Source organism: Acanthochromis polyacanthus, chromosome 15, assembly GCF_021347895.1.
Source record: "Acanthochromis polyacanthus isolate Apoly-LR-REF ecotype Palm Island chromosome 15, KAUST_Apoly_ChrSc, whole genome shotgun sequence".
In the NCBI taxonomy this organism is placed as follows: domain Eukaryota; kingdom Metazoa; phylum Chordata; class Actinopteri; family Pomacentridae; genus Acanthochromis; species Acanthochromis polyacanthus.
The window spans coordinates 8,742,402-8,768,297 of record NC_067127.1 but is presented as its reverse complement, the minus strand read 5'-3'; the positions used below and the strand labels follow the sequence as shown (position 1 = coordinate 8,768,297).

The 25,896-nt window shown below is 39.7% G+C and overlaps 1 protein-coding gene across 1 annotated transcript in view; it reads left to right on the top strand.

Annotated features, from left to right (window-relative positions):
- The first annotated feature begins 2,699 nt into the window (after positions 1–2,699).
- Positions 2,700–25,896, top strand: part of LOC110945470 (protocadherin-15) — a 218,190-nt gene continuing 194,993 nt past the window's right edge. The window contains exon 1 of the mRNA XM_051960098.1: positions 2,700–3,207. The gene's annotated coding sequence lies outside the window, so the exon portion shown is untranslated. The remainder of the gene's footprint in view (positions 3,208–25,896) is intronic.

The window sequence follows — 25,896 nt, the reverse complement described above, 5'->3', positions numbered from 1 at the left end:
GTTGTCACTATTGTGTGAGTGAAATTAACAATTAATTTAGTTTTCTTTTTTCTTGGACTACTTTTTCACTTGATTAAAACCCTTTATGATATGAAGTGAAAAAATTTCCCTTTGCCACAAATTCTGTTTGAACACTTTAATAAAGATGACAAATAGACATGACTACAAAGATTTGTCATTACGAATGAACTGTGATTAAAAGAAAAAAAAAAAACAGAAATCAAAGAGAGTTCTTTGGGATTTTTGAGCTGTAATGCTTGATACAAAGAACTGTCATCACCAATGTCAGACATAGAAAATTCTGGAAATCTGTTGTATGTGAGGGCTGCACAGTGGCTTGGTAGTTGGCATTTTTGCCTTGCAGCTAGAAAATCTCCGGTTCACGTCTCGGCCTTCCTTGGATCTGTCTGCACAGAGCTTCTTCCCACGGTCCAAATAAAGTCCTGTGGTTATTTGATTATCCTGAAAGTGCATGTAGGTGTGAATGCAAATGTGATTGTTTGTCTGTATATGTAGCCCCGCGACAGACTGACAGCCTGTCCAGGATGTTCCCTGCCTTCGCCCCAAATCAGCTGGAACAGGCTCCAGCCCCCTGCGACCCTAATGAAGATTAAGCGGTGTAGATAATGGATGGACGGATGTTGTATGTGACTGTGTCTAACACCTGAGACTCCAAAACAGACATGATGCATCGTTGTCTGTTGTGGACTTACTATCAACTCCAAACTAGGTTGACAAGTATTTTTCAAATAAATCAATTAGGAAATGTCACTCAGTACAAAGTAATTAAACAAAGACCCCTGTTAAGATTCCTGAGGTGCCTCCAAGAATGGGCCACTGGAATCTAAAGACACATCTGATCAGTTAAATTTATTCACCGATGCTCCAATGTCCACGTTTTATGGATAGCAACTGTGGTGTTAGAGTGCAGGCTAAAACAGCACTGATGACTGTCACAGCTATGTGTATATCAGCAGCTAGTTTGCTGTGTAGCCAAACATCACAGAAAGCGCAAAGATACAGTTTGTGCATAGGAGGAGGAGCTGAACCACAGCGGAGGTTGGAGCTGAAGTCTGATTTACTGCCTTCAGGTGTTTGTAAGATTCTTTCCTCTGAGTTGATTAAATACCTGCAGCATCGGACAGAAGCAGGGTTCATTTGAACATCTTCAAAGACAGACAGTTATGTGAATTTGCACGCAATAAGAATTATTTCATCAACGTCGCCTCACAGCTGGAAGACCATGCTGGTTCTCGGCCTGGGAGTTTGCATGTTCTCCTTGTGCAACGTGGGTTTTCACTGGATTCGTCGGCTTCCTCCCACAGTCCAAAAATGTGCTGAGGTAAACTGGTCATTCTAAATTGTCCATAGGTGTGAATGTGTGTGCTTGGTTGTCTGTCTCTATACGTAGCCCTGTGATAGACTGGTGACCTGTCCAGGATAAGCCTTCACCTTAAGTCGGCTGGAATAGACTCCAGCCCCCCTAGGACCCTACAGAGGAATAAGGGGTATAGATAATGGATGGATGGATGATTTTTTTTTTCATTTCACAGCAGCATATTGCATATTGTGTGCATGGGTGCTTCAGAGAATGTGACCTCTCTAATCAATAAAGTCCCTGTCACATAGAATATAAATATAAATACAGCAAGAGGTAGCACTGAAAACACATTATATTGTACCTTAATTGACTGTGGACAGAATTTTCAGTGTTGAAATCATGCAAATGGTCTCTGGATGTCTGTTTTCTCCTCAGATACACTGCAATTTCTTTTCTCCAGGAGTACTCTGATCAGTGGTCCCTCTAATATCAAAAATGTTAGCTCTACTTGTATTAGTGTATGTACATTAGATAATAGTAACCTTTACTGTCAAATAATAAACTGAGATATTTCATTAAGTAATTTCTTCCATTTTTTACTGACATAGATTTCAAATAGCCTCTAAACAGCATAATAAAATTCCAGGAATTCCACTATGGCTTTTGGTTTTTATGTCCCACCCTATGGCTTTCTGTCGCTCCATCTTGTCACCAGTTTGAAAAATGTCAAGTCTCTAACTTCAGGGCAGTAAAAGTGAAAACAGAGTGTGTTGGTCATTGAAAACATGGTTAATCAACAGGTGATGGTTCAGGCATGAGCAAAAAACATGAGAAAATAGGAACAGGAAAACTGGGAGGTACAGAAAAAACAAGGCAGAACCTGGCTTCGAAAATGAGGTGAAGTGGCCTTTATGCTCATGAGCTGATTTTGGAAATGAGAGCAGGTGCATGTGAGTGGCAGCGAGGTGACGGTGAGGACCAGGAACAGCGCGCTCAGCTGCGAGGCAGCGGGGCAGCAGCGTGTGAAATGACAGAGAGGATGCCAGCAGGCAGATACGAGCACCATTAGGAGCTGTTATGACACACACTGTGGTGTTCACATTAACATGAACTTAGTGATTTTCTTCATTATTGGGGGCGTTCAGCGAGACTGCAGAAACATTTGGATTAGTTCCAATTTACTGATATCTGATTCATTAGATACTCAGAATGTAATATTCACACGAGAGTGCAAATCAAATTAATTATGCGCCAAATTATACAACAACAAAAACTTCACCGGAAGCGTGTCTCAAAATCTCTCATGGAAGGGGTGCTGGGGTGAAATTTGGGAATCCCTGAGTGAGGAGAAGCCTCAGCACAACTTTGGGTGGCGCCAGAGCGCAAGAAAAGGGGGAAGCGTATGAAACCCCAACACAACTCACGGGTTAATCTGCCCTGAGAATCGCTTTATGGCTTCGGCCGTCTCCACATCCACGCTATGATGTGTGAGGCTCTCCGGCGGGTGGTTGGACTTGCCACCTGTCAGGAATGGTGAACATCGCTGAAGACCGCGCCGACTTTTGCGCAGGGAAACCTGGTTTTCTTCTGCGCAGGGATCTCCTGCGTTTCTGAAACAGAGAGGGGCAACTTTGCCTGATTTCTGCACTGGAGAAAGTGAGCCACACGCTTAAGTGGTGAGATTATAAACGGAGTCTTTGAGCACCCGGGAGGCTCCGACCCCTCTCGCTTTGAAGATTAGAGGGTTGACGACGTCTGAAGGACACTAAGAACGGGATTAGGCATTGTGCAGTCTAACCTACTTCTCATCACTCCTGCATCTTGTCCTCTGAAAATTTGCGCAATGACCTTTGGTGCACTTGGAATAAAGCGGGTGCGCCCGTGAGGTAAGGAAATCGTTCTGGTCACTTTTACTAAGGCTGTTTGTGGTGTGAAGTTGTGCCAGACAACAAAATTTACTCGGAGCACACAGCAATTTATGTTTGGGGATTTGTGTCTTCTGGTCGAGCCAGTTACGCACAGGTGCCATCGTATTCCTAAATTAACCGAGAACGAGTTGTTGGATCGTTGTCTCCCATGTTGCGCAGCTTTATCCAGAGACCAAGCAGGATATTTTACAAGACGTCAGGTTAACCAAACGCTCCGTCAGCATGGGAGCTGGTGTAATTTGCAGGACGTGCCAACGTTCAGAGACGATCAATAGTTGCGGGATTCTTGTTTTTAGAACGTGGTACTGCGTAAATGTTTGACGGCACATCACAGCTGTTGGAAATTACCTTGATTAACCCTTATCAGAGCATTAGGCATTTTCTAATTAAATTCTAGTGTGTTTATGTAACCTCACTCCACATTCTTAGGCGAAGAATTTAATAAATTATACAGAGAAACCAAACGCATCCAGGTGGTGGTTCCTTCTCCTCAGTGACACCATTCAAGGAAGACGTAGTTTGGATTGTGCCATGATTTCCTTTAGCTCTCCCCATGCTGGGAGCCAACACAGGCGTCTTTGGTTCTGACATAAAAAAAAATAAAAAAAAATAAAATAATTGAAAAGCGTGACATTAATTTGTAAAGAAAGTGACCATTTTATGATGCAGTAGACTGAATGAATCTACAACCCCACACGTGCATTCACTCCTGACTCCAAGTGAGTGCACAGAAAGCCCAGAGCAACCCCTAGTGCATACCTTGAACTGCAGTCTGTCCACTTGTCATTGTAATTTGTTTATTTTAGAGCAGAATAGCATGAAGGCAGACTTGGTTCTGTCTTCAGAGGGATACTGCTCAGGTCAGTGTGGTTTTACTTAAGGTTTTCAGGGCTCCCAGAGCAGATAGAAATTTCCCAAGTCTCACACATGTCTTAATTTGACTGTATTTGTGCCAATCGGAAGCTGGAGATTGGTGGAAATTTATTGAGCAGGATAGCAATCAGTGACATGAAATCAAGTGATACTGTATCTGAGAGTATTTGCATATTGACGCTTACAGTGAGCATCTCACCTCTCCTGTCCGTTATCATATATTATCTGTACTACAGTTTCCAACAGCTACAGGTTTGGGTAGTGCCCTGGCAGTGTGCAGGGAATATTTAAAAAGCATTGCTGCAGGATGTCTTCATCAGTCTAGGGTTGGGCCTGTTTTTTCCAGAGGCGCACATTTGGGAAATGAGAGATGAAGAGTAGCGTGGCTCAGGCCAGCCAGACTCCATTGATATTCTGCCTGTGTCCTGCTCCATAGGCAGCCCATTGTCATGGCACGCTCAGTGGGATAGCATCTGATGATTGAGGTGTATGGAAGAGGTTTGAAAGTCTGCTTGAAAAGAAACTAAAGGCTCATTTATTGAAGGTTAAAGATATGTCCTCACAGTAGAGGCAGATGGTGCGTATATGTTTGCATTATGTGAGAGTTACAAGCAGCTGAAGCAATGAAAAAAAATGCAGGCTCTGTGATATTTAGTTAGTATTTAATTACATTCACCTAATTCCTGGTGTCTTTAACTGAATTCTCAGTTTTATCTAATTACATTCACATGAACTTTAATTAAAAGTGTAATTTGATGCACATTCAGCAAAATGACATCTAATGTTTGTAACCTGGCCCTTTCATTTTCTCTAATTGCGACCTTGGTGGCACAAGAATTTAAAAAAAGGAGCTTCCAAGCAACACAGGTGCATCTCCGATTTCAAAGGGTGCACCCACTCTAACATCAGGTGCAACAGTGCCGTTACTGTGTGGCCACACAGCCTGTAGACGATTCATGGCTAGCCAAGCAGAAAGATTTATCTGTCGTGGGTGCGTGAAATTGCAACGCTCTGCAGTATTCTGTCCAGGGCCGGTGAGAGAGACAGATCCTCCATTGCTTTGGGAAATAAAGAAGTAACAGAGAGGAGCCCTGCTCCACAAAAAGGGGAGCAAACACTAATGGCTGCCTGTGCTCTGTATCAGGTAGAAATGATCAAAGCTGCAGAGACGGGGACATGAAATAAGAAGAATAGAGCAACCACAGGGGAGTAACGAAGAAATTAATCAGAAGAGATGGTGAAAATAAAGGTAACTTTGCCATGGAAGTTGATACACTGAAGTGCAGAAGTTTACAAGTGGCTACAGAAGGATGATATTGCTCTTAGCACATAACATTCCCCATATTATTTTCACACTTTCTTAGCTATTTCACCTTCCCAATTAGCTGTTAATTGCCATAAAATAATATAATGATAATTAATTTATTTATGATTTAAATAACTCACAGTGGAAAAATATTGGTTGAAATATAAAATTGCACTGGAATTAACAAGAAAGTCATTCAAGAGTTCCGCTTTTTTTTCCTGACCCGTGAAGTGTTGGTCAGTAGGTTTAAATATGTGATTTTCATGTTTGGCTCTACGCTGTTCCAAAAATTACAAGCTTCTGTGGCACGACTGTAAAAATATTGCCTGGTCTGATCCTCCAAAAAAAAAAAAAAAAAAAGGCAAAAACTTAAACAAACCAATTTAATTAAAAAGGGCAATAAAACGGTCAAAAGAGTGAGTAAAGATTCTGATTTAGCGCACATTTTTCTTTTCCTTCCGGAAGGACCCGTGGCGTGCTGTGACCTGCAAATTGAGAATCCAACATTTCATCAGCTCAGTCGTGAGGTGTTGTAAATTTATAGCCAAAAGCTTGTAGCTGCATAGGTCATAGTAGGGCTTGACTAACCGCTGTGGCTGGCAGCTGTAGTAGAAATCTGCGTCCAGGTCTCCACTGAAGCATGAAGGGAGAAGATGATTGCATATAAGTTATCTCCACGAGGCAACACCAATAGTCTCAAAATTAATGGAAAGCGAACTTGATATGAATATGAAAAACTATGCATACGGTTGCGCTGCACATCCTTCCCGTTCGTTTCCATCTCATGTTCCCTTCCTCTGCTTATCTCTCCTTTTCTTGTCACTGTCAAACACGGAAACCAGTTCTGTCCTTTTCATGCTGCTCCTTTTCTGTCTGGATAAGAACTGTTTGTACTTGATAGCAGGTTTATGGAATAATTTCATTATAAATGTGTTGAATCCAGTGTTTTATGTAGATTTAGTTAACAGACGGACTCATTGTAGCAGGGAGCGTAGTCAGATAATCTGCAGCAGAATCTAACAGAATGCTGAAGGGCAATTTGTTCCCCGGCTTTTGTGCTTTCACCCTCCGCTTAAATCTCTGAATGTAGACTAGAGTCCTTGGGAAGTAGTGTCTTGTGGAGAAACGCGGGGAATCTTTAAGACTAATGCTGAGCTTTTGATTTGATTTGCTGTGCTTTGAGAAAACATCAGTGAAGTTCATTCCTTAGTAATTACCTCAGTGTCTTTGAGAAGTCTAATGGTCAACAGAGGATCTGGAGTTGTGCTGATTATCTTCACCGTGTGCAAAGCTACATGAGTTAAAGCCTGTGCAACCTCGACATCAGCTGTGTCTGTGTGTAATGAAGTCGCCGCATAATAGTGCTTCCTCCTTATTGAATTGCCCATTTTAATAACGGTGTGAAACTACAATACCAACACGCAGCAGAAGCTAAGATTAAGCAGTTATCATGCTGTTGATATTTGAGCCTTTGCCCATTGAATCAATAATTAGAGGCTGAAATATGCTTTCTGTTTACTTGACTTTGAGCTGAAGTGTAGCTAATGAGCAACCAGTGTAGATGTATAACTTGTATGAACATATTGATTATCATTAAGTATCATCTCCCTTGAGCCGCTGGCCTTGGAGCAAATTTTATAACTTTTAATCTTTCCTCCAGGAATGTCCACTTGAGTTCTGATGGGGGGGAAAACAGTTTGACCGAATCAGATGGTGCTGATTATTTTCAGGATTTGTGAGGATGTTTGCTGACTCAAATTCTCTTAGCATAAATCAATATTTGCACCCTCCACCAAATAAATATTTCTGTACAAAAAGCAAATGGAGAGGAAGGATTTGAATTACCATACCATGATAGTGGCTTGGCTGAGCAGCGGTTGCACCAGTTGTAGGTGTGGACAGATAATACTGTGGCCATGTTTTAATTTCACACTTCAGTAAGAGTATTTATCTGTGGCTGCGGTGGCAGGATATAGTATAAGTTCTGTAACGTTACCATACAAGATGATGTACCTCGTGATTAAAACAGTTTAACTCTGACCTTTTTAAAACTTTGTTACTGATGCAGGAACCAACATTCAGTCAGTCTCTAGACTTTGCTTGTTAGCAAATTTTTCATATAGGAAAACCAACTTCCTTGATCTATTTTTAAACGTGCATATATTGACTTTTAACCACTTCAGGATGAGCAATGAACTACTGTAACTATTGATTGTTTACCTTGTGGATTGTTCTGTCTGATTATTTTCTTGGTCAATTGATGAGTTATTTTTGCTTTAAACTGTAAAAAAAAATGGTGAAAAATGTTGAGTTGTGCTTTCCAAAGTCCAACATGACGTCCTCAAACATCTTGTTGTGTCCACAACCCAAGCTTGTTCAGTTTACTGTCAGAGGAGTAAGAGTAGACCAATCATCGGCCAGGCATTTTTCCAAATATCTGTATCGGCATTTATTGACCCATTATTGATTAATTTAATGCACTACATCTGGTCGGATGCACCCGACTTTCTCTGTCTGCAGTCACTCTTTAGTCTCACAAATGTCTCTGAAGCAGAGACTGCAAAAACTGAACAAAGAACATAAGCTGTTGCCTCAAACCAAGAAATTAGCCACTCTGTCAGTGGCCAAGGCTCTGCTAATGACTGTCAGAAAAGTTAGAAGGCAGCCACAGCTATAAAACAGTCTGAAAAACAATAATTAATCGTACTTCAAGATATGGACCTTAATGGGCAATAAAAGTGATAGGAAACAGTGAAAGATTAAGAAAATAGACAACAGCAGACATAACTACAGGAGACAGACTCGCATAAACAAAGGTGAGCGTCCTAATCTAATCAGTCTTATTTCTATTTTACATATTCGGTTATAGTTAAGCTCAGTAATGAAGAACCCTAGTTATGAACGGCAGGTTTCTGCTGTCACATACTGTTAAAACATTACATTTAATGTATATCGGATCAAAATATCAGCCTTTCTTGATTACCAGCTATTGGCAATGGTGTCGCCCCTAAAAAAAGCACTGAAAAGGAAAAAAAACATATTGGTTGATTCCTATAGAGAAGTAAAGAAACCAGAAAATATCCACCTTTAAGAAGCCTGAGTTGAAAAATGTCTACTTTTTATTCAGAAAAAATGCTCATCGGATTACTTGACTAAAAGAATTGTTGCAATTTAATGTAATAGACTAATATACATTGCAGCTCTACTATAATCGCAACATTAACAAAGCTGCATCATCACTGTATAAAGTATGTCAAATATTTTAGCAGCGAGACATTTGTATTTCTACCCACTCAGCAAAAGTAAATCTAACTTTAACTGTCCTTTCATCTCTGCTTGATCTCTTCCAACTCCTGAGGAAGAAGTCTGGCTTTTCAGCTGCTTGGTGCTCCAATATACTAACTGGCCAGCGGCTAATTTTGTCTTTCTGCTGTTTGATTCAGTTTTGCAGCAGAGTGACTCAGAGCAGTACCAAAACAAAAGCGTGCATTACAGAAAAAGATGCAGTGCTTACCGTCACCATAACCCAGACTTTTTTTAATACTGAAAGACAAGTGCATGCACCTTCATCTTCCTTTCACCGGTTTGCATATCTTTCGTGTTTCTGTTCTAAACTGGCCATTCAGTTTCGAATTCTAGATATTTGTAACCTCAAGGATGCACTTGTGACAAACCCAGTACTGATGCTGTAGTTACGCACTCCGACAGCCTTGCTAGGAGAATCACCGGTTCGGAATTAGTGTCAACATAATGATGCTCAAGTTGTAATATAGCAATTCTTCATTTCAGAATTTACAATTGTACCAAACATTTAGTCTCTGCTGCTGATATCACAAAAACAGAACCATCAAGACCCAAGGCAACCTGCTAAGACCGATGGAAGATTTTAGTCTCAAAGGGATGAATCCGTGAGCACATAAGATGCACCCCACCACCACCACCGCACCGATGAAGCATCTCCAAATTCTCAGGCTCTCTTGCCGTCTCTCTTGAGCACACACTCGAGCAAACACGTACGCATCTCTCCTTGAATGTCTATTTCAGGCCTAAAAATAGTCAGATGCGTACAATGCTGTGGAGCTCTGAGGCAATCACAGGTTGTGGGAGCATAATATGCGATTGTTGAGTGACATTTCAATGAGTATGCTTTAACTCGTGTTGTTTATTTTTTTTTCTATCAAGGGTACAGTTTCATAAAAATAACACACACTTGTAGCCTTAAAGCTTCAGGTAGAGTTAGATGTAGCTGAGGAGTAATTACTGGCCTTCTGGTGGCTTAACCAAAATCATTTAGCTGCTTGATTTCAACTAATTAGTTAGTTGGAGCCAGAATCATGAGCCAAAATCTGAAATACGAAGTGGGTTGTAATTACTTTGGCCACACTGTTATGATTAATGAGAATTCCTCAGTAACTGCCCTACTAATGAAACCCACCTCATCAAAAATAATTAAACTTTTTTTTGTTTATTCTTCTATCAAGGCAAGTAATGCTATTTGTCTAACTGATTCTTTGTCAGCAAGATTATACCTCAACTGAATTTCAATTGACTAGTTGGAGCATGTCCAAAAAGCATAACCTATTAAATTTTTTTGTGGATCTGGATTCAATTCTTTAAATTGCCAAGTAAAGGCATTATAATTTGTGGCTGGCTGCACTCTCCAAGTGCTCTTGCTCCATACACTATTTAGCCACAACATTAGCACCACTGACAGATGAAGTGAATAACACTGATTATCTCATTACAGTAGCACATGTCAAGAGTTGAGGTGTATTAAACCACAAGTGAACAGTCAGTTCTTGAAGTTGATGTGTTAAAAGTAAGGAAAATGGGCAAGTATAAGGATCTGAGCGACTTTGCCAGGGGCTAAATTGTGACATTTGGGTCAGAGCGTCTACAAAATGTCAAGTTTTGTGGGGTGTTTTCGGTATGCGGTGGTTAGTCCCGTTACAAAGTGGTCCAAAGAAGCACAACAGGTGAACTGGCAATAGGGTCATGACTGCTTAAGGCAGATAGCTAGACAAATGTCTAAACACACAATGCATCACAGCTTGGTTTGTATCATTCAACCCAGCTGAATTCCATGGCACCTGCTTTAGATATAGAGCATGTACAAAAAAAAAAATGTTGTGAATCCCAATTCCATTCTTTAAAATTGCAAGAAAAGGCATTGAAATTAGTGGTTGGCTGTGGTCTCCAAGTGCTCTTGGTTCATACACCAATCAGCCACAGCATTAGCACCACTGACAGATGAAGTGAATAACATTGATTATCTCATTACACTGGCACATGTCAAGAGTTGGGACATATTAGGCAGCAAGTGAACAGTCAGTTCTTGAAGTTGATGTGCTAAAAGTAGAGAAAAGTGGGCAAGTGTAAGGATCTGAGCGACTTTGCCAGGGGCTAAATTGTGACAGCTGGGTCAGAGCGTCTACAAAATGTCAGGTTTTGTGGGGTGTTTTCGGTATGCGGTGGTTAGTCCCGTCACAAAATGGTCCAAAGAAGCACAACAGGTGAACTGGCAACAGGGTCTTGACCGCCCAAGGCTGATGGCTGGACAAATGTCTAAACACACAGTGCATCACAGCTTGGTTTGTATCAGTTTTGGCAGCGTGAGGGGGACCTGCACGATATTACAAAGGTGGTTTTAATGTTGTGGCTGACCAGTGTATGTGTACAACGTTTTAAGCAAAGTCATATGTAAACTCTATTCATAGGACTTTAACAGTTATGTCAGAAAAGGAAACTGGCTACATATTAAGAAGCAAATCAAACAAAGCAGCATTCTATTCTGATATGAGGTCAATGCTGACATTCAACAAAATCATGCAGGAAAAGTGAATATTTTCAGTCATGCCTCTCCAACACTGTTGTTGCCAACAGAGATCCTCATTGTTTAATGAAGCCTCTATTTGGGTTTGTTACTCAGATATAAACAGCAGTTATATCTGATGCTGGTCATGACTTTTAATTTGACTGTTGATAACTTTGCTCCAGACAAGATGATTAACAAAAACCTGACCTGCATACAAAAACATCCAGTTAAGGTCAAAGCAGGGAATAAAGAACATTTATTCTGCTGAAGTTCTTGACTGGCTTATGACAACTTGTACAATCCCCGCTCGTTGCTCTGCCAGCGGCATGAGAAGTGGCACATTTTGAAAACAACTGCGCAACAGTGTTGCTAAGTCAATTAGCAAAGGAAGTAAACTACTTAAAGAGAATGATGGAGTGAAGCAACAGCTTTTAGATTGCGTTTAAGTGCACATGTTGTTGGTGCGTGTCGGTAATTATGAGGCAGGTTGGTGAGAGATTGGCGCCTTAAAACATCTGTTTTACACAGCAAAACCATCACTGAAATGTACAATAAGCAGTGCCATTAAGCTGCTTTAAACCAAGGAGAGGATGTGAAATTTTATTCTGAGAGCAGTGGGGAGCTAATCAAGGTTGTGAGGACTAGAATGATAAGCTCAGATTTAGTTATTTTTCTTTTAATCATTTCTTTCTATCGGTCTGTGAGCAATTTTGTCTTGAAGTCTCATTTACTGGGAACTGCAAGATTCAAAACTACTCATGAAAGGAGTATGTTGTGTGCGTTCAAATGCAGAAAGTTTGGACTAAACAGTGACTGAGTATGGAATTGATGGGATTCATGCAACCAGAGGGTGGTGAAATGAGTAGTGTGTTGTGTAGTGTTTGAGGGTATTTTGCCTATTTTGGTCAGTCATTTTAGGGTGATTCATATGGTTATGCAAATTAAATGGTGAAATAAATGCTAATGTTAGGAGAGATCCACATAGAATGTCATGTTTTAACCTCAATGTCCCATGACAGTTGAATTTTGCATGGTCAGTAACGATGCTGCACATTGATACTTCTGAACATTAGTTTATCATAACATTGAGTTGCTCAAGCCTCATGTTTCCCAGTATTAGACTGTAATTAGAGATCCATGTTAGGAAGACCTCGTTAATTTTTGACTATTTTTAATGTTTAGTGTGTTGCATTCTCTCATAAAGTTGATACATTGGCCTATTTTGAACATTCATGTTCCTAAGCTTGCCCTGCGACAGACTGGTGACCTGTCCAGGGTGTCCCCTGCCTTCGCCCGAGTCAGCTGGGATAGGCTCCAGCACCCCCCCGCGACCCTAGTGAGGATAAAGCGGTGTATAGAGAATGGATGGATGTTCCTAAGCATTTCATGTGAGTTTCCACCCCCTCCACCCTCCATATGTTACATGTCAAAAATGAAGCAAGTAATCAATTGCATCTTTAATTTAGCTCATTAGTGTCCATATAAACAGAGATTTAAAAAAACGTCCGTCATTGGATGCAGAGTCTATGCAGATGTGTTCCTCCTAAACTTCTGACCAATGTCAACAAACACATACAATGCTAAATCCATGCATTATTCAGGGCTGTGCTTCTGGTTTATGTTTTAGAGAGAAACATCAGAAAAAAAAAGAAGGGAGGTTTTGATGCACAAGGCAAAAGGAAGAAAACATAGCCTGAGTAAATTCTGGCATTGTTGGTGAATAATTTGCTTAAGATGTGGGCGTTGTTATTAACATACAACTGTTCTTTATTGAATTGTTTCCTCCAGGATAGTATAGTCCTGCGCTAAGGCCTCAGGCCTTGTGTGACCTCTTCTTAAGGAACTGGGACGCTGAACTGTATCCAACAAAACCAAATGTACTAACTGTGATGTCACCCTCTGGTTTGTAAACTCCAGTTCTAAAGCCAGGAGTCTGACATTTAGGGGTTGCCATCTTAGTCTTTTGAAACCAGATATAAAGAGTGAGGGATGGATCAGACTGAGAGCTTGAGGACACTATACATGACATAGAATAGTAGCAACCTCTCAATCACAAAGTAGCCTCACCATAAAACATACAGCGTTACAAAATAAAGTCAATGCTATATTCAGAAGGCTTGAAAGTAGCGATTAAGACCATAAACTCATCAGGGAGACATTCACTGAGTCAACAATGAAGGAAGAAAAAGGATGTTTTTTTTTCTCATAGACTTCTATGCAATCAGACTTCTATTTTCAACCAAAGGAGCTGCCCCCAGCTGGTTAGGTGATAGAATGCAAGTTTAAGGCACTTCTGTGTTGGCGTCACTTTTGACGTTCAGTGCAACAGGCCAAAATGAATTCACTTGCCCAGACTATATCTAGCGTTAAAGTCAGCTTACCCGTTTAGTACTCTTGGTTATTATTTTTTGGGCAGCGTCTCCTCCATGCCAAACTCCTCTACACTCAAACACACAAATATTCAAGGATACTGTATTAGATTTCTGATTTTATTTTAACGCACTAGTGCCACAACCTTGTCCACTACAATACACTGTTTCAATCACTTTCAAGACTAATAAAGGGAAAACTACAGTGAATCATGAGTTGAACAAACTACATGATCTGCTTCATTCAAGTAGGATATCCTTGAAATTAAAAGAAAAGATTTAGACAAATTCTAATACAGTCAAAAATCGGTTTGTTTTCTTGGCATTACGATGGATAGTGATCTGCTATTTAAATCTAAAACTCAATAACACTGAAGTACAATTTCAAAACAATCAGGATTCCAACTAAATTAAAACATTTTTCCATAAAAAACTGTACTTACTTCACACAGTACTTTAGTTTTGCATTGCTTTAGTCCTATACTTTGGTGTTTGTTTACCACAACCAAAAGTTTATCCTTCAAAAGAAAGTAATTTCATACTTCAGAAAGCTAAATGTTCTCAAACGCGCGACAACTTTTTAACACGATATATTCAAAATTGTATTATAAACTTCAATATAAAATTGCAAACTATTCTAGTGTGCCCAACTTTTTAAATAATGGCTTAAGATCTTCATATTCTAATCACAGGGATAAAAATAACCCTTTTTCCTAACAAAGAAGAAATTGTCAAGCACACAAAGACAGCAGAGACATTGTGGTGTAATGATGTCATGCAGAGTAGTGATTGCGAGAGAAGCAGCGCCTTGATGTTTTATGCATGTCTTCGCTTGGCATACAATTTAACACAACTTTTTGGAAATATTGAAGTTTAGAAAAAGTGTGCAGTGTTTGAGCACTGCATGGACTGCTCGCTAGAAGGAGACAATATTATAGTTTTATGGGGCTTTAGTCTGGTCTGCTGCTCCTGTTTTACATCCATCTTTTACAGTCTATGACGACGATTATTAAACATATTAACTAGTCATTGTATTTTAAAAGGGGCTCAATTGGAAAACAGTTGAAACCATTCCAGAGTCTGCCCTGAAATTTCCATCATGTTAGAGTTAGTAGATATCTTGATAGGCTACAAATACCGTTAAAGTTTTGCTTTCAGTCAGCTAATTGTGCTGTTGTGTTGCACCTCTTATTTTGTCACACTAAACAGTAAAAGAAGTCACTAAAAGCTTTTGAATGTGTGCTACAGTACAGTAAGTAAGCCGATGATCAAGTTTGTAGAAACCCCTCGTGTCATTTGTAAAGTATTCAGGAGTTATCATCTAAGGTTTTACAGCCATAAACTGTGAATAATTCCTACTAAAGTCACTTGATGATGTTCAAGTTTGATTTTATGTCAGCAGGTGGTATGTGTAAAACCTCAAAAACACAAATCCACAGAAATGAATAGAGGAAAAATAATTACAATTTAATTTAGCAGACACTTCAATCCAAAATGATGTACGTCTGAGAATAGATACAACATAAGGGAAGTTTGGGGAGCCTTAAGTGCATCTGAATGTGTCTTATTATGCACTTTAATTTTTGTGCAAAAATTACAACCAAACAAAACTTCAATAATAAATACATTAACTAAAGCTTAAAGTAGTGGAACAGGTGCACAATGCATTTCACTGTGCATTATACCATGTATAATTGTGTTTGTGATAAAGTTCTTGAATCTTAAAAAGTATCCAACCAGAGTCTTTATGCGAGGTAGAAAAGTTGCCCAAATTAGTACTTTGAAAAAAAATGTGCTTCTATGCTATTTACATAATAGCAGAGGCTAGAAATGCACTTTAAGTCTCATTTTCTTTTTCAGATTTAAGGTTAAAATATTTTTTCTGAAATTCCGCTAAATTCTGAAAAAAATGTCTGGTTGGCAACCTGGCCACTCACCCAGGAGCAACAAAATGTAAATCTGCAATGTAGTAACTGTGGAAAAAGTCAGTTTTGTGAGGTGACAGCCAGTTCTATGAAACAATTCACATACAAAAATAATGATAATTATGATAACAGTGAAACATGAAGCAAAACCTTTCTACATATCTGTATGCTCAGACTGTCTGTATTTTTGAGTGACCATAACATTAAACTTGACAATGACGAGATAATATTAATGCAGCTATTGTGCATGTGCTCAACCAAAACTTCATAGATGAGACTACTGGCGATCTGACCTTCCTAGGCATTAAGAAAACTTACTTTTCTCTTGCTTTGCCGTGCAAGTAAATATAGCTTCAAGCTGTTTGAACAAATGATTCGTCTTGTCATTCTTTCCTTGAGAGGGTAGTCTCCAAAGATCATCTAGCTAGAGGGCTTTAGTCCATTTCTCTGCATGAAAACAATGTCCAGCTGTGAGCTGCATGCAGAGAGGGACTTCTTAGGACTCTTTTTTTTTTTTTTTTTTTAAGTAAGTTTTTTCATTAAACACTTCAGATTTCAGAAACATCACAGGATTTGTTTTTATCACTTTAATTGCAGGTAAACAAAACCAAACAAAACTTGACCTCATCGGGATTACGTATATTTTGAAAATTGTAGCTTCTCTTCTGCAAATTTTTTTTTGTTTGTTTTCTGCAAACGTCTTCTTTTCACACCTTTGTCTACCTGAGTACCATGTGGCAGTTTGACAGCTGGAGTCAACAGCTTTATGCCAATAACCAGTTTTCGTTTCTGTTGTGCAGTCTAGCAAGGACTTCTGAATGTAAACGATGGAATTTTGATGTATAAAGTGGATGCAGCATGAGCCTAAAGCCTGTTGTTTGTTCTAGCTGATGTACATAATTTCGTTTCAGGTACCAGTAAATAAAGTCAGCTCATTTTTGATAAGGTACTGGATGCCCATTCACCATCCCATAGGTTCCTTAGAATATTTTGCTTTGTGAGATCTATTTTGGCTCCCTAAGTATTATGTATTGGCTTTCATACTGTATATATTTTGGCTCCTGCAGTATTTTTCTCTCAATATTTTCCTATAGAATGCACTAACTTTAATGAACATATCCTTTTGAAATCCTTTGTTTGGTGCCATTTTGTTTTCAACAGAGCCTTCTCACCGTTCTGTAGCAAAGTTGTTGGATTGAATAGGAATCAAAATGTTCTTGTGACTGATTTGGCCTAAAAACAAATACGCCCATTCATCACAGGAAGGGGACGTCATTTTTTTGACATCTGCTGGTAATCAGGTCAAATGAAGTAGAGCTTGACTTGATCGAAACCAATGCAGAGCCTCATTTCTAAAACACACATCCTCCATTAGTTGCCCTACGATGAGCAGAGCCTACAGCAGAACAGTACTGCTGTCATTCTGAGACGGAGTTCAGCCTTGACTCGGCTCTGATGTCATGCAAACAGACGCAGCGATAAACTCACAAGACAGAGGCAGCTGGAGTCACAGTTGCTCCATTCTAACGGGACAACCTCAAGGCATGATGGGAAATGCCTGGCTCTTGCCTGATCTAAAAGGAGATTGGCTTAGATGAACATGACGTGTCAAAGAAACCTTTCAATTTCAGTTTTTCCATCTTGTTTTGCACAATGAATGTTTAATCAGTTCACCAAATAAATTTAGTGTAGTGGCTGGCAGCTTTAAGCTCTCAGAGAGGCTGAATGTGTTCAGTGAAGTTGTTGGAGATGCAGACAATGTGTAATCCCATTAGTCTGAAGGTGCATTATCAATTTAATTCTTGACACAGAACTGTAATAGGGTCAGGGTTGCCACCTAAATTCACCAAATTAAAAAAAAAAAAATTCACACCTGACCGCCTCACATTTGCCAGTTTTTTTTTGTTTTTTTTTGCCTGCGCATATGTGTGTTAAGAAAAATGTGTAAAATCTGGGGTCACAGGTAAAATTAGTTTCAGTTAAAAGTGATTAATGAAGGTGTGGTCGTGTGGATTTTTGTGCGGTTTTCTTTGCATCAATCCGTGGATTAATGTTTGAAGTGCTAGAGCTTGAGAAATATTGTAGTTACACTCCTGAAATTTTTACATGATGTGCACATACCGCCTTTAATGGTGCAACCTTGTTTTAATAGAATAATACAAATCAGTTAAACGATTCTCTATTTCAATATTCCACCAACCATAAAACCTTTATTTTTCACCATACTTTTTCACAATTGGCACCAATAGGAGCTTTGAAATGTATGAGTATGGTGCCAGTCATCAGCATACTTAATAAGAAAAAGACTATTTATTTGCATTTATGGCCACTATTTGAACATATATTGCACAGATATGATACACTGCCTGGCCAAAAACGCAGTGTATCATGCTGTTAAGGTTCACTTTTACTTTGTTGATATTTCTATTCATATGTAAATAACCCAGGTATTCTTATTGGGAAAAAAAGTGCTAGAGATACTTTTGAAGATTATGAATTTAGAAATTGTAAATTGAATCACTTGAATGAGAAAATGAGCGTCTTCAACGCCTCACTATAGATTCTTGCGTCACTTTGTGGACCCGCTTACAGTAGTGTTGATTGAGAGGTAAGGGAATCACGAGTGGTCCAGTCAGTCAATTAGAGGCACCCTCACCTAATTAACCTCTCTCTCTGTAACAGTGGATGCTTGCTGGAGAGGTTGTACACTGAAATACCACAGTACATGTCACTGGCGTGGAATAATGAGAGTCCACTGCAGGCCTCTCAGCTCGTAAAGGCGAGCTTACAACACGTACAGACAGCTGCTGTAAAGGAACATGTAATTAAATGCTTATTCCCGGGAGAGGAAGTCTTGTGTTGGCAAGGACGGTGTGGAACTGTGTAAGGCTTCGGTTAACAAATGGACAAATAATGCATCTGGGGGACAATAGATCATTTTTCTGCTGTGTGTGTGTGTTACTTTGCAATGATTTGACAATACTGGTCGATGCGTTGCAGTTTTCTGACAGCTGGTGGTTAACTGTAGTCATTTTGTAGAGTTTTTTTTTTTTGCTTAGTTTTTTGCTATGCTAGCACACACATTTATTGCTGGCTCAACTGTACGGTAACAAAGACCTCTGCTCACATCTTAAGCATGCTGCACGGCATTGTTATCGCATGTACACTATCCAGCCACCAGTCATTTTGCATCTTTTTCTTCATCTGAATTGTTATCGTCCAATTTAAAAGCACAACAAAAATGAAGCCAGCAAAATCTGAGGACATGAAGTCATTTCAACTTGTTGTTAAGATTGGTTTGGTTTGCCGCAAGATTTCTTCTTGGTACCATCCGTTTCAACTTTTAAGCACCACAGTACAGCGTGGGCTGTAGTTAAGGCCAAAAACAAAAGAATAAAAAAATACTGTACCTCATTATATTTTTCTTTCCTTGCGATAACCGCTGTGGTCCCTAGTCCACGCTGTTTTTTTTTTTTTTTAAATTCCTATTTTTGACATTTTACATCAAATATTTCATTAATCCAGTCTAGCAAGGAGCTGAGAACAGTGTTTGAACATGACAGGCTCAAGGGAATGAGGAGGGATGTGCCTTTAATGAAGAGGATAAGGTTTTAGCTTGGGAAAATGAACACCAGCAAAGAGTGGGAATTACTTCTCTGTTGCTTTGAAGTTAATGTGAGAGCCTCAATTAAACAGAAAAAAAGAATCCTATTTTTTCTGCACTTTGCTCTTCTTAGCAGAAATCCTTAACCTTTTGCGTAGAGTGCTTTTCATGTGCCTTGGACGTTAATGCTTCTGTATCTTGTTTCACACTCCACAAGATGAGGAATTCTGTGGGGAAGTCTTTCTTTTTTTTTTTTGTTGTTGTTGCTTTTTTATTGCCGCATGTGATGTGACACTTTTGGTTGACAGCAGCGTGTAATGCACATGGTCAAGGCCCATTACCTCACCAGTGAGTGGTAGTAAGTCATTTTTTTTTCAATAGACAAAATGACTTTTTGGTTCAGTGAAATAAGTGATTTTTTTTTTCTCCATATGTGAGGATAAACACTTCCACGGGGGATTGAAAATGCAGCTCGCCAGAACAGTGTTTCAGTCATTTCACAAAAGGAAAAAACAAGATATAAAGAAAAAAAAAACATGATCTCATCTGCATAAAACAGGTACCTCGCAGTAATCAAATTTCAGTGTTGTTTTGATGAAAATTTACAGTGATGTGTGCACTTTTTGGGGAAGACATATTTCAGAAAGCTGACATTGTGGATTTTATCATGACAAATATAGGCACATAAAACTAATAACAATGTGTGTGCACACTACAGTGATTCAGCAGCAGAGCTGGGCCGATACATTGATATCTTTCAAGACTTGGCACTGACTTAAATGCACATTACAGTAAAAATGGATTTAGTGAAACATCAGCTTTATTTCCATGAAAATTACTCTTCGACTGCATCTTGTATATTTCAGATATGATCCTTAATCAGCACGTTTACTGAGGGACTGAGAGCTCAGGCTTGTATGAAGAAGATTCACTCTAAATTATTAGTGTTAGTTTGCATGTAGACTCAAGACGACACTTTAAAATGTTTGACTACAAAAAGCAAAAGACCAGAGCCTAAGAAACCACAAAAATGAAGAAAAACTAAATAAGTCATTATTTTGAAATTGTACAATTAAATATACAATAAGCTTTTCTCAGAGCTACTTTCTTTTAGGACAGAATTAGTATGAGTGTGCACAATAAGCTGCATCAAATTAGATCATTTTTGAGCTATTTGTTTGGTAAAATGATTAAATATTTGGGTCTTAGTGTTCCACTTTGTGAAATGATCTGGTTGATCAGAGTCATTCTTTAATTTCAGCAGCTCAAAAAACAAAATATATATATTTAGAATGTCTGACTTTGAAATGTTTAATTGTTTTGATCCTTGCAGCATCAATGAGTCTTTACCAAGTTGCACTCCACTAAAGCCAAGAGAAAAATATACAGAATCCAGTTGTTTGAAGGGGTCAATTCATGCTGTATTAATATAGTTAAACTAAATTAGCCACTTTGCATTGGTAGTAAATGCCTTTTCCGAATGACAGGACATGTGAGAACACTTAAGATGATGATGTTCACTATTGAGCTGGTACATGTACTAGAAATTTCTCCATTATAAGTCTACACAACATAACTAAAAATAGTCTGATCTTACTTTTTTCTCTGAGAAAAACATCCATCAGAAAGGACATCAAATCAAACCTGTTGCCTGAATGTGCTCTGCTCTTGTCTAATCCGTCACCACTTTGTACCTCCCCTAAGAACTCTCCCGAGAACGCTGATAAAATCAGATGCTGGAGGGCTATTTATACGCCAAAAACCTCCATTTGCATCCGAAAGCCAGTTGGCAAGCACAATCACCGTTCTCATAACACCCACAACAGGGGCCTCTTACAAATATTTCCTCGAGTTTGACGGTGCATTTATTCAGCTGGCAGGCCAGGGGGAGCGAATGGTTCAGTAACCTTGCTTGCTGTCGTCAAGGTTATCACTTTCCGAGGAGTGTCTTGCAGGTGAGATGACAATTTCATGAACAATTACACTCCCTCTTACTCATCATTGCTTGACAATGTTGCTCCCCATGAAGTTGAGGAATTGACTCCAGTTAGAGCTGAACTTTGCTGCCCCCATCCTTCTAACATTCAGCCCAACAGATTCATCCCTGCATTGATTTTTACCAGCTTTATCATGAAACCTGATGATGAATGCTTCTCAAACAAATTTTTTAGACGTAGGGCCTCTAGTTTGCGATGATTGCCGGTGCTGTTGCGTATATTTAGAAAAAACTGCTGGAAAGCATCCATGCTGATGGATGTGGTGGGAAAAGAAGTGAATGTGGAGCTAGTGCAGTCTCCGTGCTCTCAGGCTGTCAACCAGCACTCAGCCGAAACCTCAAGTGATTGCATACAGAGTCATACAAGGACCACACAGGCTAGAAGAAACTGCAGAAGGAAATGCACAGTTGGAAGTCAGTTTGATTTATGTGTTCATAAATCAAAGTCTTGAATTATTAACCTACAATTTGGTTGTTTAACCCTCTGAATCTCCAGCAGCTTCAACATTTTTTGCTCCTGTCACATTGTGGGGTCATTCTTATGAAGTGCCACACCTCTATGGAAACAGCACAACCACGAAGTAGAAGGAACTCAAAAATGTCTTGTGTTCAGTGGAATGGTTACAATGTCATAAATCACAAAAAAACCCAGAAAAAAAGGTAGTTCCATACTTGTGTCCTCTCTGCTTTGTGTAAACACTGTCTGCAGTTCAGCCTATTTCAGTGAAAAAGTCCCTGAGCTTTTCCTATGTGACAAGGAGCGCGTAAGTTTTTGTTTATTCCAGAATCTAGAATAGATTAGAAGAATAAAGTAAATCACGAAACATCATGTTTTTAGGCTTAGAGTTAGCACACCACAGAGAAACAGTTCAAAGACAAAGTTAAATCCAATAATTATTTCTGTTTTTACAGTTTCTTACTCTGAAAAGTGGTGCAATTCTGATATTGTTCTTTTTTTTATTTTAAGATAACATACATTGCAAACATGGCAGGTTTTAGGGTTTGGAGGATTTAGAATCAAAAATATTCTTTCCACTAAGCTTCAGACAAAAATCACTTTCTTTTGACTAGGAGAGTAATAAACATCCTCCTTTGTCTTCAAACAATTTTACCAGATCAAGGGACCACAAATGAGGTAGAACACTTTTATGTTGGTGCTCCTTTGAAGGTTACCCTCAATAGCCTATACCGTGTACAGTTCATGCAGAAACATCTACCTGATGCGAAGCTTGGGCACTTCAATTCAATTTGATTCAAAGAGGCTTTATTGGCATGACAAACACACATTCACACTGCCAAAGCATTACATAAAATAAGCACACAATATAAACAGTTTAACACACTTCACTGGAGTGCAAAACAGTGCAAGACAGTAGTGCAAATACTATAAAATAAGAATAAAATTAAAAAGAATAAAAATATATAGTCTCTTTGTACTTTCTAAGTGCTGAAAGTACAAGTGTGCAGTAGGGCTGTAAAGTGTTCTCAGTGTTATTTTTATATGCAAATGCAGGACCAGTTCCATGTGCTTGGACACAGCCTCATTCACAGAATGGAGATGGTCTTGGTTCTAGTCCTGGTCCCGGTCTGTTCTCCTGTTCGGGTTCATGGAGGTTTTAGTTTTTCAGTTCTTTTCCTGTCACAGCCGTGTATGAACCTGGCTGCCGTGTTTGTACACTGCTGTACTTCCCCGAGCAGGTATGGCAGTTTGAGCATGTTGGGTATGCTCTGAAAGTTGGTGTGTGTGATGAGGGGGAAGTAGGTGTCCCTGAGGTCCTGGTACAGGGGGCAGGCGGTCAGGAAGTGCAGTTGGGTCTCCACCTGACCCTGTGTGCAGTGGGGGCACAGTCTGTCCTCTCGGGGGGTCCAGGTCTGTCTGTGCCGGCCTCTCTCGATGGCCAGGTTGTGCTCGCTGAGCCTGTACCTGGTCAAGGATCTCCTGAGCTGTGGGTCGGTCACAGTGCTCAGGTATTCTGCCACCATGTATTTTCTGTTTAGGGCCGAATATGTTTCCAGTTTGCTCTGGTGTTTAATGGATTCTGTCCAGTGGTTCAGGTATTTCTCTTTCTGTTTCTTTATAATTTGGTTGGGTCTGATTGGCTGTCTGTTTGGTGGCTCTGCTTGTGTTTGTGGGCAGAGTCCTAGAAGCAGTGAGGTATCAGTGAGGTTACCTGGGGTCATCAGGTGTTGCTGATCTTTCAAACATCACACATCCTCATCCAGATGACCCAGTCAGAGTAGATGAGCCTTTTGTCCTGAAGAGTCAGTTATCTTGATGAAGAGGAAGTAGAAATGATTCTCCTCTTTTTTCCCCCCCTGTGAAAAGCATTTCAGAGACAATAGTGAATTACAGTTTGCATCATTTTGAATGTTTTAATGACGTTCATGCACTTAATCTGTCTTATTGCATTCTGGTCTTTACTTTTGTTTTGCAACTTGCAGTGTTGTGGCTGTTTCCTGCTGTCACACAGTATTATCTAATCACATTTGATATGCCTGTTGTTGATGCTTGTTACCATGTTGGAGAAAAATCATGTGGTGCATTAAGCCAATCGCCCCCTGTAATTATCGACCAGTCAGTAATAAACCCACCACTAGTCCCTGCTGCCGGCTCCACACTCATTTTTCCCCGAGCACTGTCTCAGCTCTTTTGTTCTATTTTCCTGTTGGAGAGAAGCTGGAATTTGCAGCCTCATCTTCTTTATTACAACACAATGCAGAAATCCACCAGTTAAACTCATAACTGCGCAATTAAAAGGCACAGTAAGAAATTTTAGGTGCACCTAAATTAAGTGCTGTTCCCCCAAAATAATAAAAAGTTAGGTGAAATTACTGCATCCATTGGGAGAAGGTAGCCTGGAGACCTGCATAGGTATTAGCAAGCTCCAACTACAGAACCACAAGGTCAGCCTTATTTTCTCTGGCCTCCCTTGGGAGCTCTGCAATGATTCCTGTGTGCTCCGAGCAGCCTGGCAACCTTGAAATGCAACCTTTCCAGACAGAGGTGTCGATGTAATTGTACCTCAGAAACTCCTCCTTCCAACACTCAGTGGGGTGATAATCTCAAATAGGCTGATGCTCATTCGGTTCTTCTCTTTTGGATAGACTACATGTGTGCGCCACTGTTGCTTTGTCTTTTTTCCAGCAGACCCTGAGGATTCTCCACAGCCACAGAACAAAGTGGGGGCAGCATTTGTGGATGTTACAGGTCGTGTCACTCGAGCTGGGAACTGAGCCAACTCTGGTTTTCTATAACTACATGTTGACCCTGCAGGGGTGATGAGGGCATCAGTCTCCCAGCTCAGCTTCTCTGTTCGGGTCACTAAGGAGTTTGGAAGATGTTGCTTTGTCTGTTCCTTTGTGCTGGACAGTTTTCCACTTCTCTGCTCCAGCAGTTGTTTTTTTTGCGATCTGAAAACGGTTTGCGGATAAATGCTGATCTTTTTTGTGCTTTGCCGCTTTTTCGCCTCCAAAGTTGTGCTGGTCGTCTTGGGTTTGTAAGCCTTTTCCTCAGCATCAATTGCAAACCCTAACTGTGATGAAAGGGCACCACTGAAAACAGCCTTTATCAAAGCAACATATGACTATGACATTTAAAAGTGCCGTCTTGCACTTGTAAGGCTGAAAATATGAAGAGTTCCTCACTGCTTTAGGCCTCGTTAATGAATTTCTGAATATGGAGAGAGAAAAAAAGGTCTCTCTTTTTATTATTTTTTTTTGCACTCAGCAGGATTGTGCAGTGGCCGTACACACCTAGTGATCTAAGTAAATTAGCTGTGAAATGTAGACTTGTGCTGATGTCAGGTTCTAATTGAAGCCCTCTTTCTCATTTTTTTAACATTAGAAACTGGAGCATGACAAGCCCCTGAAATTAAAAAGTAAATCGTAGATCACGCTAGTCAGTTTTTCAGTGGAAAAAGACAACACATTCATTTGCTGTCTGCTCGTGTCAGCCCTTTTTCAGGGTTGCTGCAGAGCTGGAGTTCCTCTAAGATTATACTGAGAGCTCACTTCCTGACAAATATGCAATATAAATTATTGGTATCCGACACACAGGCATATTTTCTCTGCCTGTGTGCCCCTAAATGTGTTCCCATTTTGTTTCTTACCTTATTGTTCAATATGATAGGTTATGCAGCTAAATTGGGCATGCCACCCTGGCTTATAGATGCTTTCCTTTTCGACCTTAAGTTCATACACTGGAACACAGTGCAAAAGAAATTGCTGTGGTCCATTTATGTTTATAGTTTTTCGGTAATCAATTTTCATTTGCAGAACCCATAGAAAAATGTGGGCCACTTTCAAAAAGGCCACCAATGCCTCAGCAATGAGGGTGAGAATTCTTTTCCTTACTGTTTTCATAGAAAAAGCTCTACTCGTTAATTCTTGTATGCTCAATTTTACACGATACAGTACTCAAAAACATCAAACATATGCTATTATACAGTTTACCAGAATACAGTGCACTCAGTCCAAGGTCTTGGTATGAAGACACAATGTGGGTCAGACGTTCTCTAATTGGGGATACAGCATACTGAATTCGTGCAGCAATTGTATTTTAAGCTTTTTTTGGCACAGTCATAGCTCCTCATTTCCTGCAGTAAGGTCAGTGCTAATTACTAATGGAGTCCGTGTCCATAAGTGATAATCTTGGTCCTCTGATTATTCAAAATTCCTTATTATGCATTTCAGATGGACCCACATGCAATTCAAATGGCCATTCATCTGTTCATGAAAGGAGTATTCAGTACACTCCAAT